Below are 6,854 nucleotides of genomic sequence, written 5' to 3'. Positions count from 1 at the left end.
TGACCTCGTGATCCTCCCGCCTTGGCCTCCCAAAGTGCTAGGATTATAGGCGTGAGCCACCGCGCCGGGCCCCTCCAAGAGTTTTAACCCACTTGATAGGATTGAGGCCGGAAAGTTCATCTGTAGCTCATTCCAATATATCAGCTGCAGGTAAAACATTTAAATGAATCTGTGAGGAGTGAAAAATCTGTTCCTTTAATTTGGGAATGTCCAGTGTTAAACTGTCCTCATTCCCTAGTGTCTCCTTACTTTTTCCCAATGATGTTCATTAGAATTATAAGTATGGGAGGTAATACAATAATCAGATGTGTTCCAGTCACAATTCAACTGTAATCTGTGTTCTCAGCTCATTATTCGATCTCCCATCCAAATTACAGTCTGTCGAGGATCATTAATTTGGTTTGCCAATTTTTGATCCAGTCTTGTTAGAGAATTCCAAAGCCTAGAAGAATTTTTCTGCCAAAGATCCACATAGTGAGCAGTTTGAACTGAGGTGTGCAGAGCTACTCCTGTAGCTGCAGCAGTAGCTGTCACGGCTATAATTCCTGTAATAGCAATTAGTATAAATATGAATCATTTTGATTGATCTGACACTCCTTTTGGTACCTCTGATAATATGTACTGAAGGAGAGGCTTCCCATGATCGGTTAAGGTTTGCTGGAATCCATACTCCTTCTCTGGCTCTGACTAGTAGAATACAGCTAGTGCTCGACTTACGACCGCGGTCGGGACCACGGACCGGTCGTAACACGACTTGGTCGTAAGTTGAGTAGGCTATATGTACAGTTGAAATGGTGCACACGGAGATGGTAGTGCTGCCGGAAGCTGGTCTGCACTGTCGTACGCCCAGCTGGGCAACGTTTGCGCTGCCAGACGCAGAGCAGTCGTGGCTAGCGATTGTGGTCGTAAAGTCGAATGGTCGTAAGTTGCATAGGTGGTAGGTCGATCAATACCTGTACTATTTTCAGGATTAAATGTTGAATCATGCAGGTCAACAATTTACAGTTTTCACAGGTAAGGGTTTGAGTATCAGGTCTAATGCTTACATTTCCTAATACCAACATACAGGTGGCTTAACACAACTTGGAAACGGAATAGTTCTGTTTGGTTTTTTGTGCCAGTCGATCCTTTTCCTTTCCACACTCATATGAGCTGTTGCCATAGTCAATTCCACAGGCTCCGGGTGCTCTGGACCTAAAATGGGTTTAATGAGCTTTGGTTTGGGTGGGGCTGTTCCTTTATCTTTACATTTAGTGGGAAAAGGAGATTCTATTCTTTTAGTAAGGTTATTTCTAGTTGTTACATTTTCCGTTATTTCTAACAATATTGGTGCATCTACACAAGATACCTGTCTCATACAGTTTTTTTCTTAATTTACCTTTAGGAGCCCAGTCAATAATCGCCCCATATGCATTATCTTGAAGTATGACTGCCCTGTCAGCTACACAATCTTTCCAAGTAAGAATTTCTAATTGAGGAGACCATTCTGGATTGGTTTTTGGGCAGTGTTTTTCTTCTGGCTTATATTGATTAGTGTACTCAAAAGTTGTGTAATGTCCATAGGGTTGCATCTTATACAGGGTATTTGGTCTAAAGGACATCCACTGACTGTAGGATAAGGAGGACCAGTTCTGTTATCCCTTGGGATGTATATCAACCAGCTTTGAGGCTTTAGGGTTAAACACCCTGGAGCTTTCCCGAGACAGATGGGGGAAAACGACATCCAAGAGAGACGTTCATTAACATTCCTTTCTCCTCTGGTTGAGCAGGGCACCGGTTATTAGGAAGACCAGGCATCCAAATGCTATCATTTATGTGAGGAAGGAGACCTAAGCATCTAAGATCACCTCCCCCTTGACTTCCACACTGCATTTCAAGACTGGCACCTCCTTAATTGCCTTCCTATAGCAGGTATGGTGTGGGGAATCTTTCCAGAAGGCATTGCTTTGGCACCCCCACTCCATGGACCAAGATCCTTTCACATGTAATTTCTAAGGCCAAGGCCTCAGAAATGTAAACCCAAGGCTCTTTCACGTGTAATTTCTAAAGCTGTAAAACCAAGACCCTTTCACATGTAATATCTAGAGTTGTAAGCCTATATAGAGGCAGAGCTTCTCTTTGTTAGGGGAGCTTGGCAGTTAGATAACTATGTTGCCTTGCTCCCGGCTGTTCCTGCTTCATATGTACACCTCTGTAGGTGAATCCATCCAAGTAATAGGTGTAATCAAAGGTGGAAATGGCCCAATACGTATAGTTCTCTTCTGCTGAAACAAGGTTATTACCCCAGCAGTCACAACCATGACTGCTGCCAGAATAAGATTACCTGGTGTCACCTCCATGCGAGTCTCCCTCAGGCTTGCTGTTGCCATCTGCACCAGCCTCTTCATTTGACCCCATGCCAGCAGGTTGGTTTTCTGTGTTGCCTTTGTCCCTGAGACACTCAGCTTGGCTATCTTGCGCCACACCACTCCTGGGCCTGTTCTTTCTCTTCTTGCTCTGTAGTTTGGAGGGGCTCATTGTAGGGGTTCATTGTAAAGCTTTGGCTGCCTGGTAGGTACCCAAATGTGAGGTTGGTTTTCTCCTGGTAAAATACAAGCATAGCCTCTTCCCTAGGTTACAACCTTTCCCAAGTTCCACTGATTGGTGATGGAATCTTTCCACCATATTGTCTTTCCTTCCTTGGGATTAATTTTGTGTCCAACAAAATGTTTTTTGGCAGCTGTGGACCCTTGGAAACATTCAAAAAATTTAAAGTGATTAATGCCAATTGTAATTGTGCTTGAGGAGTAAAATACTCCTTACTGTCGACCCCGGTTTTTGGTTTTGCCAGTTGAGTTTTTAAGGTTCTGTTTACCGTTTCTACTATTGCTTGTCCCTGGGAGTTACAGGGGATTCCTGTTGTATGAATTATGTTCCATCGTTTGAGGAACTGCTTTAGTGGCTTACTGCAGTATCCTAGCCCATTATCAGTTTTAATTTTTTGTGGAATTCTCATAATCGCAAAGCAAGAAAACAGGTTTTTTTAACATGTGCAGTGCTTTCTCCTGTTTGGCAAGTTGCCCAAATGAAATGAGAGAGTAGCCACAGTAACATGAACATAAGATAATTTTCCAAATGAAGGAACATGAGTAACATCCGTTTGCCAAATTGAATTTCGGTGTAATCTTCTATGATTTACCACTGCCTCTTGAGTGCGTAGTTGAAGAACTTGACATTGAGGGCAATGTTGGACAATTTGTTTCAACTGTCTCCAAGTTAAAGGAAATATATTTTTTAAACCTGCTGCATTTGTAGTTCATACATGCAATTTTTTGGCTTCTATAAAAACTGGAGAAACCAGTAAATCTGCCTGTTCGTTTGCTTGAGCTAAAGGTCCAGGTAAACAAGTATGTGTTCGAATATGTATGATATAATAAAATGGAGCTTCTCTGCTTCTGCTTTTTGAAGTGATTCAAATAGCTGTCTTAATTGATCATCCTGAATGTATTTTAACAATGCAGTTTCTACATTTTTTGTAGAATGTGCTACATGAGCTGAGTCTGAAACTATGTTAACTGGTTGCTGTATATCTGTAAGGACCGAGATAACTGCTTGTAACTCTGCTCTTTGTGCTGACTGAAAATTTGTTTGGATGACTCTGTGTAAAGGACCTGTGCAAGCTGCTTTTCCATGCTTAGGTGCCTCAGTAAAAGTAACAGCGCCCTCTATTGGCTGATCTTGGGTAATTTTAGGTAAAACCCATGATGGAAGCTTTAGGAACTGAAAAACTTGTTTTAGGATAATGATTATCAAGTTCGTCCACGAAATCTGCCAAGCTTAATTGCCAGTTGACCGAATTGATGTCAGCTTGTCAAACTTGTTTTTTAGTTAAAGGAACAATTATATTGTCAGGTTCATATTCCAGACAATCGAACAATCCTTGTTCTGCCTTGACTAATGACACTAGCTATTTGATCCAAGCACACAGCAGTTAAGTTTTACTTGTATTGTGAGGTAAGAAGACTCATTCTACTAAACTTTCATCTTGAACAATGACTCCTGTTGGAGAATGAGGTGTTGAGAATACAATGAGCTGTAACTGTCAGTGTTAACTCTACCTGGGCTTGCTGTATTTTTTCTTCAATCATTTTTTTTTTTTTTTTTTTTTTTTTTTTTTTTTTTTTTTTTTTTTTTTTTTTTTTTTTTTTTTTTTTTTTTTTTTTTTTTTTTTGAGACGGAGTTTCACTCATGTTACCCAGGCTGGAGTGCAATGGCGCGATCTCGGCTCACCGCAACCTCCGCCTCCCGGGTTCAGGCAATTCTCCTGCCTCAGCCTCCTGAGTAGCTGGGACTACAGGCATGCGCCACCATGCCCAGCTGATTTTTTGTATTTTTAGTAGAGACGGGGTTTCACCATGTTGACCAGGATGGTCTCGATCTCTTGACCTTGTGATCCACCTGCCTCGGCCTCCCAAAGTGCTGGGATTACAGGCGTGAGCCACCGCGCCCGGCCTTCCTTCAATCATTTTTAACTTCTCAGCTGCTTCTTTTGTTAACACTCTTTTACTATTTAAATTTGGATCACCTCTTAAAATTGCAGATAGATTAGACATAAGTACGTAGGAATACTGAGAGGTGGCCTTATCCAATTAATGTCTCCTAACAACTTTTAGAAATCATTTAATGTTTTCAGTTTGTCCTTTCTAATTTCTACCTTGTGAAGGCGTATTTGCCTCTCTTCAACTTGCATTCCCAAATATTTTACTGGTGTTGAGGTTTGAATTTTATCAGGAGCTATAATTAGCCCTGCTTTTTGCACACATTCTTTTAGGCAATTATAACATAAAACCAACTCTTCTCTAGTTTCTGCAGCACATGATATATCATCAACATAGTGAATGATAAAGCACTGAGGAAAGTGCTTGCATCATTTCCCACAAAAGTCTGACACATTGTGGGACTATTTAACATTCCCTGAGGCAAAACCTTCCATTGATAACTCCTAGCTGGCTTTTGGTTGTTTACTGCAGGTATTGTGAAAGCAATCTTGCTTTGCCAGAGGAATTGTAAAGAAACAGTCTTTTAAATCTATGATTATCAAAGGCTATTCCTTTGGGATCACCGCTGATGAAGGCATACCTGGCTGTAATGCTCCCATGGATTGAATTACTGCATTTACTGCTCTCAGGTCAGTCAGCATTCTCCATCCCCCAGATTTTTTTTTTGAATTAGAAACACCGGGGAATTCCAGGGAGAAAATGAAGGTTATATATGCCCTCTTTCCAGGTGCTCTTGTGATAATTCATGATAAGCCTCCAATTTATGCTTTGGAAGTGGCCCCTGTGGTTTTTCTGTTTTCCATGTTAAAGCAATGGGTTCTGGAGGCTCATCAATATCCGCGATTAAAAATTGTAGCCAATCCCTGCTCTGTCTAATTTTATAGCAGCTTCTATAGGTTGAGTGGTTCCATTTTCATTTTTTCCTAATCCTTTTCCAGGCCAATATCCCGTTTGAGACATAATCTTTTGACTTTGCTTGCTGTTGTTTGGTGGAAAAGAGATTTCAGGCCCCCACTATTGTAAAATGTTTCTCCCCCACAAATTAATGGGAACATCAGTAACCATGGGTTGAAAAGTGCATTGCTGACCTTCAGGTCCCACACAATGCAAAATTATACAGCTCTGGTGAGCTTCTGGGGTTTCCAACCCCAACTACTTTTGTTTTGGCCAGTGCTCGGGCCATTGACTAGAGCTTATTATAGAAATATCACTACAGTATCTACCAGACCCTTAAAAGTTTTTTCTTGAATTGTAGTATTACAAACTGGCCGATTATCCATAAGTTTGCTTGCCCAGTGCACTGCTTTTTCTTGAGAATTACCAATTTTCTTCTTTCTTACTGCATCACTGATTCCTACTTTTACATAAGGTAGAAGCAATTCTGTCTCCTTGTTCTGCTTTCCAGGGTGCACTGGAAGTCACTATCAATTGAATTTCTCCCTTTAGATCTGGATGAACAATTCCTATCTGAATCTGCACTCCCTGCAATTTGACACAAGTCCTACCGTATTTTCTGGTAGAGGCCCGCACACCCCTATAGATAATTTCTGTGGTGTGTCCCCTGGGAGAATTGTTATAGGCCGAATGCAACACAGATCTACTGTTGCACTAACTGAGGTAGCAGGAAACAATTTATTTATTTTTTACTTTTTTTTTTTTTTTTAAAGATGGGGTTTCACCGTGATGGCCAGGCTGGTCTTGAACTCCTGACCTCAGGTGATCCACCCACCTCGGCCTCCTAAAGTGCTAGGATTACAGGCGTGAGCCACCGCGCCAGGCCTATTTTTTACTTTTAAAATTTATTTTAATTTAATATTTTTATAATTTTACAGCACTTTGTGGTGGCATTTGCTGCACACCACTATAAACTACAGGTGTTGTGACTTCTACTCATTATCCTGTTAATTGTCCTGGCAGCGGAGATCGAACTTCCTGAGTTTGCCACTTAATGAATCGATTTTTACCTTGCCAGGACTGGGAGGAGGTGGCCATTCATGACTATCTCATTTTGGTGCTGTTGGCTCAGTCCGTTTCTGAGTGAATACTGAAGGAGGTTCCTCCAAACTGTGAGGCATTTTAGACATATTTGCATAGATTACCTCATTTTCGTGATGCCCTCATGAAACTAATCTTTCCGTTTCTCATTTTTCTGACCGGAAAGATTTTCTATCAAACTCTTCTTCACTATCGTCTTATATACTGATATTTACACTATTCTCAGGAGTTCCTTCAGCCCCCTGACTCTTTACTGAGAGTGCTGATGAGAGTAGTATTTTCTTTTTTTTTTTTTTTTTTTTTTTTTTTTTTTTTTTTTTT

At 40.9% G+C, this 6,854-nt stretch overlaps 1 protein-coding gene and 1 long non-coding RNA gene across 2 annotated transcripts in view; both read left to right on the top strand.

Annotated features, from left to right (window-relative positions):
• Positions 1-6,854, top strand: part of SLC3A2 (solute carrier family 3 member 2) — a 40,489-nt gene that overhangs the window by 12,332 nt on the left and 21,303 nt on the right. The gene's annotated exons all lie outside the window — the stretch shown is intronic.
• Positions 911-3,436, top strand: LOC119467660. Its single transcript, XR_005196205.1, has 2 exons — positions 911-1,458; positions 1,770-3,436. It is a non-coding gene; the product is annotated as an uncharacterized LOC119467660 (long non-coding RNA).

This window comes from Cebus imitator, unplaced genomic scaffold (assembly GCF_001604975.1).
Source record: "Cebus imitator isolate Cc_AM_T3 unplaced genomic scaffold, Cebus_imitator-1.0 Scaffold316, whole genome shotgun sequence".
NCBI classification, from domain to species: domain Eukaryota; kingdom Metazoa; phylum Chordata; class Mammalia; order Primates; family Cebidae; genus Cebus; species Cebus imitator.
The sequence above is the reverse complement of the archived record's forward strand: the minus strand, read 5'-3'. Positions and strand labels throughout refer to the sequence as shown.